We start from the raw sequence: 12,058 nt of genomic DNA, 5'->3' as shown, positions 1-12,058 counted from the left end.
TGTGTGCTGTGGGGCTGGGGCCCAGGTCCCCTGTGTGCTGTGGGGCTGGGGCCTGTGTGCTGTGGGGCTGGGGTCAGAGCCTGCCACACTGCCTGCCGTGGAGTCTTCCTCCTTGTGTTGGTGTGGGCTGAGGTCCAGGCCTCCTGTGTGGTGTGGGGCTGGGGTCAGAGCCTGCTCTCTGATGTGGGGCTGAGGGTCAGGTTATGCCTTGCATGATGTGGGGTTGGTGCCCTGTAGGGAGGATGATGGAGCCCTGGCCCAGGCTGCCCAGGGAGGGTGTGGAGGCTCCTTCCTTGCAGCTCAAGACCCCCCTGGACACGTTCCTGTGTGACCTGATCTAGGAGTCTAGAAGTGGGAGCTGCTTCTGCAGGGGGTTGGGCTGGATGAGCTCTAAAGGTCCCTTACAACCCCTCCATGCTGGGATGCCATGGTGTAGGGCTGGGGTCAGTCCCTGCCACGCTGCCTGGCATGGAGTCTGCCTCCTTGTGTGGTGTGGGCTGAGGTCCAGGCCTCCTGTGTGATGTGGGGCTGGGGGTCAGGTTATGCCTTGCAAAGTGTGAGGCCTCATCCCCTGCGTGGTGTGGGGCTGGGGCTCAGGTGATGCAAAGTGTGAGGCTGGGGCCCAGGTCCCCTGTGTGGCGTGGGGCTGGCGCCTGTGTGGTGTGGGGCTGGGGTCAGAGCCTGCTCTGTGATGTCTGGCTGGGGGTCAAGTTATGCCTTGCATGATGTGGGGTTGGTGCCCTTTAGGGAGGATGATGGAGCCCTGGTCCAGGCTGCCCAGGGAGGGTGTGGAGGCTCCTTCCTTGCAGCTCAAGACCCTCCTGGACACGTTCCTGTGTGACCTGATCTAGGTGGGAGCTGCTTCTGCAGGGGGTTGGGCTGGATGAGCTCTAAAGGTCCCTTCCAACCCCACCATGCTGTGATGCCATGGTGTGGGGCTGGGGTCAGTCCCTGCCACGCTGCCTGGCATGGAGTCTGCCTCCTTGTGTGGTGTGGGCTGAGGTCCAGGCCTCCTGTGTGGTGTGGGGCTGGGGGTCAGGTTATGCCTTGCAAAGTGTGAGGCCTCATCCCCTGCATGGTGTGGGGCTGGGGCTCAGGTGATGCAAAGTGTGAGGCTGGGGCCCAGGTCCCCTGTGTGGTGTGGGGCTGAGGGTCAGAGCCTGCTCTGTGATGTGGGGCTGGGGGTCAGGTTATGCCTTGCATGATGTGGGGCTTGGTGCCCTGTAGGGAGGATGATGGAGCCCTGGCCCAGGCTGCCCAGGGAGGGTGTGGAGGCTCCTTCCTTGGAGCTCTTCAAGCCCCACCTGGACACGTTCCTGTGTGACCTGATCTAGGTGGGAGCTGCTTCTGCAGGGGGTTGGACTGGATGAGCTCTAAAGGTCCCTTCCAACCCCCACCATGCTGTGATGCCATGGTGTGGGGCTGGGGCCAGAGCCTGCCATGCTGCCTGGCATGGAATCTGGCACCTCGTGGGGTATGGGGCTAGAGTCCAGGGCTCCTGCATGGTATGGGGCTGGGGGTCAAGTTATGTCTTGTATGGTGTGGGTCTGCTGTGCTGCCTGGCAGGGAGTCTGAGTCCTTGTATTGGTGTGGGGCTGGGGCTGAGGTTATGCCTTGCAAGATGTGGGGCCTTGGCCCCTGTTTGATGTGGGCAGGGGGCTCATGTTTCCCGTGTAACAGTCCCTTTGGGAGCTGAGGCTGGGGGGAAATCACACAGAGATTGACATTTCCAAGCTCTTTCTGTCTCTGGAAGAGCTGTAGGTGAGCAGTGTGGTTGTAGAATGAGTCATGGGGGTGTGGATGTGGCAGGAACACAGGAAGGTCATTTGTGTCCCATTTCTCACTCTAGGGCAGGAGCTGCCTCAGACTCAATATCAAACCTGTTCTTTGAAGCTCCTGGAATGAAGGTGACAAAAAGGGAAAGCAGAAAGGACAGAAGCATGGGCAGAGCCTGCAGGGTTTCCTCACTGGGCTGCTGTTCCTGGTGCAGTGCTTGTGCTTCCTTGAGCCTTATGTGGAAGGAGCAGCCCTTGGCAGGACTAGTAAAGTGGCTCATCCCTTAGGTGTCAGCCCAAAGTTCCCAACACAATGGTTACTTCCACATCTGGACATTCCCCATCCCTGTCAGTGAAGACACTGACACTTCATTTCTTCCCACAGCCTGAATGAAACTTGCCATCAGAGCTTTTCCTTCTTTCTGTGCAGGAGCAATCTTGTCCACACCTCCTGCAATCTTGCTGGTATTGATGCATCAGCACAGGCAGGACTGAGCCCTTCACTTCCAACCCCTCCCTGCTGTTTCTTTTCCTTCCAGCCAAACCCTGTGATGATATTCTCATCCAATGCTTCCCTCCTGTGTCCCAGCCAACTTTAGGGTCTGGCAGTTTTATTTCTAGAGGTGACATCATGGCTCTTTTTGTCCCCCATGGCAGCTCCTCCTGCTGCACAGGAAGATGCTGAATGCAGGGGCTGAACATGAGGAGATTGTCAATGGGAGCAGAGCAGGCAGCCAAAAGCACATCTGAGATGTTAATTAATTCATTAATTAGGGTAAAAATAAATAATCCCAGAGGCCAATGGGCACTGTAGCTGCAGAGGGAGAGGTGCTCCTGCTTCCCACTGGTTTTCTGCAGAGACACACACCTCCAGTGGAGAGATGAAAGTGGGATTAGACCTGTTTTAGAGACAGGAAAACTGAGGCATAGGCAACACAGAGACTTGCCAGTGGGTTGGCAGTGTCACCTGTGGGTGGGTCATAGAGTCATATGGAATCAGCCCTTGAAGCTGCTGCAGTCCCAGCCCTGGCCTCACCTCACCCTGCCCAGCACTGACCCACAGCCTCAGCACCTCAGCTCCAGGGCTTTGGGATCCCTCCAGGGCTGGGCACTGCCCCAGCTCCCTGGGCAGCCTGGCACAGGGGCTCACACCCCTCTCAGGGAAACAGTTCTGCCTCAGCTCCAGCCTCAACCTCCCCTGGGGCAGCTGCAGCCCATTGCCCCTTGTCCTGTCATTCATGGCTGGGGAGCAGAGCCTGACCCCCAGCTCCCTGCAGCCTCCTGGCAGGGAGTGTCAGAGAGTGCTGCTGGCTGCCCTCAGCCTCCTCTTCTCCAGGTTCAACACCCCCATTCCCTCAGCCCCTCCCCAGCCCCTTGTGCTCCAGCCCCTTCCCCAGCTCTGTGCCCGGCTCTGGCCACGCTGCAGCCCCTCAGTGTCCCTGTGGCAGGGAGTGAGGGGCCCAGCACTGACACAGCCCTGGAGCTGCAGCCTGCCCAGGGCCCAGCACAGGGGACAATCCCTGCCCTGCTCCTGCTGCCACCCCAGAGCTGAGCCCAGCCAGGCTGCCCTTGGCCTTCTTGGATCTTCCCAAGCCCTCCTTTCCAATCCTCTCCCTTAGCTGCAGTAAGGTGTTGGCACTTTGGAGTGTCAGAGGCTGTTGCTGAGGTGTGCTTGTGCTGGCAGCTGCAGGAGTTTCCATGTTGCATGCTCTGTACATGATGAAAGCCTTTTCTCCCCCAGCCTCCAGGGCAGGACAGGTTCTTAGATACATGCTCAGCCACTCAACCAAGGTCCTGGATTCTCCTAGAGTCTGCTGTCAAATAATGTAAATGAAATAGCTTAACTCAACCTCACCCAATCCCCCTCAGTGGTGGACTTGGGCTGTGCTGGAACTGGTGATCTCAGGAGGGTGGATTTTGCACTGTGGAGTTGCTCTGGAATGAGCTGTGGTCTTTACCCACCCAACAAACATGCCAGAGGCTCCTTCTCTACACACACACCTGCTCAGAGGAGGGAGCAGTCCCTGCTCAGCCCTCTCTCATCCCTTTGTGTCATCACCAGCACCCCACAGGGTGATTCATTGTTCTTCCTCAGAGCATTCCAGTTTGAGGAAAGCTACATTTAGGTAGAGAGCAGCACATGGAGATGATGCTAAATGCTCTTTGCAGGAGATTTGGATTAGGGTTGGTGCTTTTTCTGTGTGGCCTGAATCTCCCAGCCCCCTGACACAGGCAGTGTTGGGAGTGTGCAGCCCTGCACGTGCTGTGCTCATGGACTTGTGGAACATCAAAGCATGGGTGAGCTGAACAACAAGTGATCCAAGGGCTGGGAAAGCCAGCCCTGCTTAGCCACTGCATGCCCTCGAGCTGGGGCCACAGCTCACCTGGGCTGCTCCCAGGCATGAATCAGGACTGGAAATACTCCTCTGCAGCACCTCGAGGTTCTGAGGTGCTTCTTACCCCCAGCTATCATCTGACCTTGGCTGGCTAAGCCACAAGGTGGGACTTTTGATGAGCTCAGATTCTATTTTTAACTTGCCTTCCTTCAAATGTTGTCTCATGCTGCAGCCTGTCTCGTTCTCAGCTGGGAGGAGGTGCCCATTGTTGACAGCAGGGTTTCCTAGGCATGGTCAGTCTGGAGAGGATGAGGAGGAACAAACACCAGCCCCTGGTAGCCACTTTGGTTTGTGGCAGCATTTTTGAGCACCACATCGATGCTTTTGGCAATGCAGCCTCACCTTTGTCGCTAGATATCAGTTCATGGAATCACACCAACGTGGAATGGTGGGGATGGGAAGGGTCCTGCAGAGCTCACCCAGCCCCTGCTCAAGCAGGTTCCCCTGGCTCAGGGGGCACAGGAACGTGTCCAGCTGGGGTTGGAAACCTCCTGAGAAGGAGCCTCCACACCCTCCCTGGGCAGCCTGGGCCAGGGCTCCCTCACCTCAGCACCAAAGGAGCTTCTCCTCCTGTGCCAGTGGATCTTGTGTTCCAGCTTGTGCCCATCACCCCTTGTCCTATCACTGGGCACCACAGAGAAAAGTGTCCCCCCCATTCTCCTGACACCCACCCTTTAGGCACTGATAAGTGCTGATGAGCTCTCCCCTTGTATTGTCCTAAGTTCCCCCTAAACCAACTCCTGTTTCTGTTCTCCCCAGCTCTCCCAGCTGCCTCCATGCCAGACCCTGCTCTGTTTGATAAATAAATATGCTGCAGCAACCAGATTTGTTGGTGTGAGTCCCAGCATTTCTCCTGACATATGTTATTTGCTTCATAGGAGCCAAAAACCTTAGTAAGCAAACATTTTACCAGGCACTGGAAACATGGGACGTGGGTTTCTGGGTGGCTGACTTATTTGTCTAGCAAGAGCCATACATTCTCAAGCTTAAATCTGCCCCTGGGAGCTGAGCTGAGGGAAAAGACTCTCAGCCAGGCCTCTGCTTGTGATTTCTCACCATTTCTCCTAAAGGCTGGCCTTGGTGAGCTGATGGTTTGTTAGGGATGCTGTGTGTCTGGTCACCCCTGTCCTCCTACAACACAGGCTGAGAAAATGTTAGAGCTGCAGCTGGGAAGGGAATGTGAGGGTTCTGGAGAGGAGGTGGTGTAGCAGGGCCCATGGGTGAGATCTGGGGCTTGTCCTGCTGGATTTGCTGCCAGGGATGGGGCTGCAGTGAGGACACTCAAACCAGACAGATTTGTGAGTGGCTCCATGTCTCTGCTGAGGACAAAGTGAAGGGAGAAACCTCTGTCCTGCAGATCTCTGTTGAGTCAGAGAGCTTTTCCTCTCCAGGGTGATGCTTCCCATGTTAGTGAGCATTAGCACCATGTTTAGACAGCAGAGAGGAGAAGCTTTACCCTTAGTGTGCCCTGAGCCAGGCTCAGTGCCCAGCTCTGCCCTGGGACACATGCCCTTCCTGCTGCCTCAGTTTCCCCTTTCATCTACAGGTCCCTTCTCCTGTGTTTCAGTGTAAGCTGCTCAGGGCAGGGACTGCATCCTGCACAGGCACATCCCACACTGTCACTCTCCTTTGCTCCCAGGGAGGGTCCCTTTTAGAGCTCCTGCCTGCAGGGGCTGCCCTCTGAGGGGCTTTGGGATGTGCCTGGAAAGGATGGATGAGCTGAGATGGGGATGGCTACAACTGCAAGGGAAGTTTTGGCTTAGGGCTGCAGAATAGGTCAGTGAGGGGTGATGAGTCCTCATCTGGGGGGCTTTAGGATGCTTTCCTGTGTTGAAAGAGCAAGAGGAGGACAGAAGGTGATGAAAGGGAGATGCTCTTTTCCTCCCAGCAGCTGCTGCAGAAAGTCTCACCCATCCCCACAACGTGCCACCCTGGGGTGAGACGAGCTGGCATCCCCCTTCCTCTGCCAACGTGCCCATCTCAGGGGCATCTCCCCTGCCTGGGTGGGCTTTGCCCCTTCCCCTGGAAGCAGAAAGGAGTGAGGGGAGGAGGCTCGGGAGCAGCCAGCCGTGTGTGTATGGGGTGATTGTCATGGTTACCTCCCTCCCAAAACAAACGTCTCCACTTCACTGATGGTCACCCAAACAGCTCCGGGAAGCGTGTGCTCAGCGGCTGGCTGCCAGCGGGCTGCTCACTCCTGGCAGCCTGAAACCCTCCCCAGCTCTCAGGCAACAGCTTCCCCACAGGAGCACATGTTGCTGCAGGCGGTTAGGTAAGCCCCCAGCCCCATCCCAGACCCCCACGGACCACCGCAGCATCGCAGCCCTGTGGAGTGGTCCCCAGGGAGGATGGATGCCACAGGTTGCTGAGGTGGCTGTCGTGCAGCGCTCCCCCCTCCAAGCCCAAGCCCTGGCGCTTGCTCTCTCTCCCTCTCTCCCTCCCTTTTCTCTCTCTCTCTCTCCTTATCTCCGTGTCTTTCAGAGACAAAAGCAGCCTGAAGCCGTGCCTGTCGCCTTCGGGATTTCTGCTGCCCTTCCTGCCCCCCAAGCCCAGCTGTGGGCAGCTGTGGGACCAGCAGGAGAGGCTGAAGTTGCTCCAACCCCCCCAATCCCCTTCCTCCACCTCTTCCTCCTCTCTCTTCTTCCAGGAAAGGTAAGACAAGCAGTGGCTACTCTCCCCTTGCTCCTGCACCTTTTTAGCAGGCTGGGCTGTGTGTGCTGTGCAGGGGTGTGTGTGTCTGATGTGTGTGTGTGTGTGTGTGTGCAGGCTGTTACTTCTCCAGGCTGTGCACAATCTCAGCACAAAGCAGCTCTGTGAAGAGATCCCTTGTCATAATATTTCTGCAGGCACAAGCCCACACTTTGCAAGCTGCTGCTTCCCTGCCTTGCCTTTTCTCAGCTGGATGCTGAGCCCCTGAGCATCCCTGCCCTCTCCAAGATTGTACAGACATTAGCAGGGATAACTGTCTTCATCTCCCTGCAGGCTGGGGACAGGGAAAAAGGCAAAAGGAGGCTGGAGAGGAGGGGGAATGATGCTGGAGGTGATGGGCTTTTGCTCTCCTGGGCAGCCAGGTGAGAAACCTCAGCTATGGACACACCAATTTGGGGGATGAGAGGACTGACCTTGGCAGGGTGAAGGGGACACTGTGATACCTCTGGTAAAGGTCAAAGCACCAGGGACCTGGTTTGCATTTGCCACCCTTGGCTGGGGCAGGGCAGGACAGGATGGAGAAGGGCTGTGCTGCTTCTGGGGGCCCTGTGTGTCTCCTTGGCTCTGAGTGCATCCCAAGCATGGGGCTGGCTGCCTGGCAGGGACTAGGTGATCTCTAGAGGTCCCTTCCAAGCTCTGCCATTCTGTGATGCTGTGGTTCTGTTAGCCCAGCCACAGGGTATCTGGAGTAAACCCTCCCCTCTCTGGCTCAGTCCAGAGATGATCTGCACAGCTGCAAGCCCAGCAAGGCAGGGGTTAACTAAACCCAGATCAGAAGTGCTGTCTGCCCATGGGTGTGATTGATGGCTCTAGAAACAGAGATGTGAGGAGGCTTGTGACATGAATTATGGTCCCTGAGACTCAGCTCTGGGGCAAGACTGATGCCAGGAGTCTGACTGACTGACTGTCCCTGAAATCTGGCTGTGCTGGGGCTGTCACTCACATCTCAGCCCATTGCTGCATCACCCAGCATGATGCTTTCCCTGGCTGCCCTTCCCCTCAGTCTCTACATCTGAGGCCCTGGGGTGGGCAGCTCAGCTCCCCAAGGGACCTGTGCCTGTGCCCAGAGGTCTCTGTGCCCTCTTTGGCAGCAGGACACAGCACTGTCAGCCTCCAGCACAGCAGGGATGGCTTTGCCCAGCAGGATGGGTACCCCACACTCACAGCTTGAGGTGAGGGGAGGCTGGAGATGGGAGAACAGCTGCCAGAGCTCTTCATGAGAGGTTCCCACAGCTCTGCCATGGTGGATTTATGTCTCTTCTAGGAGGTGCTGATGTCAGTCAGCGAAGCTTCTCCTCCCTGCTCTGTGCAGGGGCTTGGATAGGACAGTGCTGCCTGTGCTGTTTTGGACACTGTTTGCTCCTGTTGCTTCACAGAAATGTTTTAGGAGGTTGATCCCAGTCCCCTGGTGAGGTTTGAGCCTTATGTTTGGGAGAGAGCAGCTGGAAGGGTCTTGCATGCCTTAATTGTGACCTGCAGCTGATGTGGGTCAGGTAGGTAAAGTCAGGAGCCTCACAGCTACAGGAATGGGCTGCCCAGGGAGCTGGGGGAGTGCCCAGCCCTGGAGGGATCCCAAAGCCCTGGAGCTGAGGTGCTGAGGCTGTGGGTCAGTGCTGGGCTGGGCAGGGTGAGGGCAGGGCTGGCACTGCAGCAGCTTCAAGGGCTTTAACAACCAATGTGATTCAATGAAATACTGAGGCATGGCTCTGCCTGAGAGCTCTGACAGTCTGGGAAGCACAGGGCTTCTCCTGGCTTGGGACTTTGCTTCCCAATGGCAGTGGCCCAGCAGCTCCTAGAGACCCTAATGAAAGGTTGTGGTGCAACAGGCACCCTGCCACCAGCCAGGGAGGTCTGTCCAGGGCTAGCCACAAGGCACACTGCCTGCAATCATCCTGACGAGCCACTGGATGTCAGTGTGGATTGATACAGAGGAAGGGAAGGACTATTTAACCCAGCTGCAGAAAAACACTCCTCCTTGGAGCAGGGGTCTGGTTTGGACCTAGTGGTGAGATTTCCAAAGGAACCCATTTGAGGCTGGTGTAGAGGTGCCAACAGGGCAATGCAGTGATCCAGCAGCCCCCAGATGCATCCAGCACAGTGTGTGGCACCAGGGCTGGCTTTCAGATGACTGCATTTGTGTCTTTGGGGGAGGCAAAAGCAGCCAGAGCTGCCTCTGCATATCCACCCTTCAGGCACCAGGGCCCAGAGGGATGTGCTGCAGGCAGCTCATGGTTTTATTCCAGCTTCCAAGTGCTTTGGTTCTTAGTGGGCTGCTGTCAGCTGTAGGTGCCAGGGCCCCTGTGGTGATGGCACTGCTGGGACCTCAGCCTGCTCCTGGGAACTGGGCCCTGTGCAGCAGCCAGGCTGTGTGCTCACAGTTTGCTCTGTTCTATTCAGTGCATGGGAATACACCTTAGAGGAGCATTATCCTGCTTCTCTCTTTACCACATATGCTCCAAACCCAGGGGTTTTTTGAGCCATCAGTGGCTGGAGATGCAGATGGGCATCCAGGCAGCTCTGAGCAGCTCTCCAGGCATCACACCCCCTTTTGCAGGCACACATGCACCTTTTCCAACCCAGTCCTTTAAAATCCAGCCCCAAACCTCATCTGTGTGTTGGGTCCCTGCAGCCAGATGTGTTCTGTGTATCATGGGGACTGTCTGCAGGCAGTGCAGTGTTGGTGCCTTCACAAATCCCACTCAGACATCAGCTGGGGGTAGAGCCTGGGTAGGGATGAGCAGCTTACCAGTGTTTCTTCCTCCTCCGTGGCCACAAGGAAGTGCAGCTTGTCAAGGAAGGAGTGTTTACAGAGCAAGGGAAGAAGAAAGAAAAACATAGAATCACAGAATCCCAGGATGATGGGGGCTGGAAGGGTCCTGCTGAGCTCATCCAGCCCCAGCCCCTGCTCAAGCAGGTTCCCCTGGCTCAGGGGGCACAGGAACGTGTCCAGGTGGGGTTGGAAACCTCCTGAGAAGGAGCCTCCACACCCTCCCTGGGCAGCCTGGGCCAGGGCTCCCTCACCTCAGCACCAAAGGACTTTCTGCTCCTGTGCCATTGGAACTTGTTGTGTTCCAGCTTGTGCCCATCACCCCTTGTCCTGTCAGTGGACACTACAGCAAAATAGTGTCCCCCCATCCTCCTGACACCCACCCTTTAGGTACTTGTAAGTGTTGATGAGATCCCCCCTCAGCCTCCTCCAGCCTAAACAGCCCCAGGTCCTGCAGCCTTTCCTCACAACACACATGTTCCAGTCCTCTCAGCGTGCTGGTACCACTACATGGTCCCCTCCTGGTGTGGCTGGCCAAGGGCTGATTTCTGGCCCCAGCCCTGAGCTGCTCCCTGGCTGATGAGATTACAGCTGTGGGGTACTTGCAGTGATGCAGCAAAGGGGCTGCAGGAATTTGCCAAGGGTTTCTCCTGCTCCTGCCCTGAGGCCATGCAGCCCATCCTGAGTGGAGGCATCTGCCTGGGTCTGTGGGATGGCCCCACAGTGGTTAGGGCCATGCAGGGACATGTGGCAGTGATGCTGCTGGGAATTTTGGGCATGTGGGGTCCTGACAGTTTCCATCTTTGCTCTACAACCTGCACAGAGACTGAGTGCAGGTCCTAGAGCAGCCCAGACAGGATGGGGAGCAGCTGGGGGGGCGGTGATGTGCTCCTGGAGGTCACAGGAGAGAGAAGCTGACTGTCACTGCTCTCCCCATCAGCTTGCTCTCCCCTTCCACACTACAGTCACTTGGTGGCGTTAGCGACACGGTCTGTAGGGAGCAGCCTCTGGGCTGTGCTGAGCTGAGCTGAGCTGGGGAAGCAGTTGGGAAGAGCATTCCCAGCCCTCCCTGTCCTTGTGGGGCAGGTTCTGCAGCTGGCAGGGCTGGTGCAGGGCTGGTGCAGGGCTCCTCTGAGCCGTGCCAGAGCTGCAGGAAAGGTGCAGCTCGTCTGGTTTGCTTGATACAGGACAGGGCACAGGGCTCTGCATCCCACCAAGGGTCCCTTAACACTTGTGCTGGTCTGGATGATGCAGAAATCCACACAGTCAGAGCAGCTCCCTTGGGAGACATGTCCCCAGTGTCCCAGGGTGAGGGGCTTGGATCTCAACCACTGCTCTGGGTGTCTCCACAGCCAGGAGAAGTCACTCTCCAGGAGCCTGAATTCACCTCCCTGGCAACCCCATAATGAAGTCCCATGGTGCTTAGCTGGTAGAGAGCATCTCCCCCTTGTTAGTTCTTGCTTTCTTTCCTCCCTAAGGCAGATTAACCTTTGCTCCTTCTTCCCTCACCTGGCATTTAATTGCTTCCCAATATCTCAATGGCCTCTGCCACATGGACCTTCATTATCTCTCCCTGTAGCAAGTCAACTCTTGCCAGCTTCTGACTTTACAAACCCTCTTAGCATGGCTTGGAGCATCCTGGGGTGTGCTGGCCTCCCAGAGGACTCCAGAGCAGGGGAGCTGGACACTCTCCTGCATCCCCTCACCTCTGTGGGCAGCTCCTGGCATGAGCAGCCTCTGTGGTGGAAGGATGAAGAAGTGGTGAATGGCTGTGGTTGTTGGCTGGGATTCAGGAGCATGCCTTGAGCTTTCTGCCTTCCATCATCTTCTCCACTGCTGTTTTGTTTGCTCAGGTGCCCTGCTTGCTCTCTCCCATCCCAACCAACCCTCCTTGCTCTCCCTTTTCCTCTCTTCATCCCATTTTCCTGCCCAAAGCCTGGCAAGCTCCTGGCCTGATGGCTGCCATTCATATCTTCTGTGGCATTTGCATAGAAAGGTGGTTTTAATAACACAAGACTGCTTAGAAAATGAGAAAGTGATGTATTCCACTGCTGCTGGCTCCTCCTGGGCCTTGTAAATCACTGCATAAAGCATTGCAGAGCCAGCCAGGGGGAACTGCTGCCTAGCAACTTCTCCCAATGCCCCAGGGGAGCTGGAGGTGGCCAGAGAGCTACCTGAAAGGTCTCCTTTGAAACTCTGTGTCTTGAGGGAGATGAGCTGGAACAAATGAAGACCTGCTGGGGAGGGGAGGGGAAAAAAAGAGTTGAAATGTAATTGGCAGAAGTGGTCACTTTGCATCTGAATGTCTGTGCTGAGCAGAGAGATGAGTCAGCCTTTGAAGAAAGGATCTGGAGATGCAGCAGAGCCATGCCACCTCCCCCAAATGCAGAGAGGACAGGCAAGGGCGTGGG

Source organism: Colius striatus, chromosome 21 (assembly GCF_028858725.1).
Source record: "Colius striatus isolate bColStr4 chromosome 21, bColStr4.1.hap1, whole genome shotgun sequence".
Classification (NCBI taxonomy): domain Eukaryota; kingdom Metazoa; phylum Chordata; class Aves; order Coliiformes; family Coliidae; genus Colius; species Colius striatus.
Note: the sequence above shows the minus strand (reverse complement) of the source record.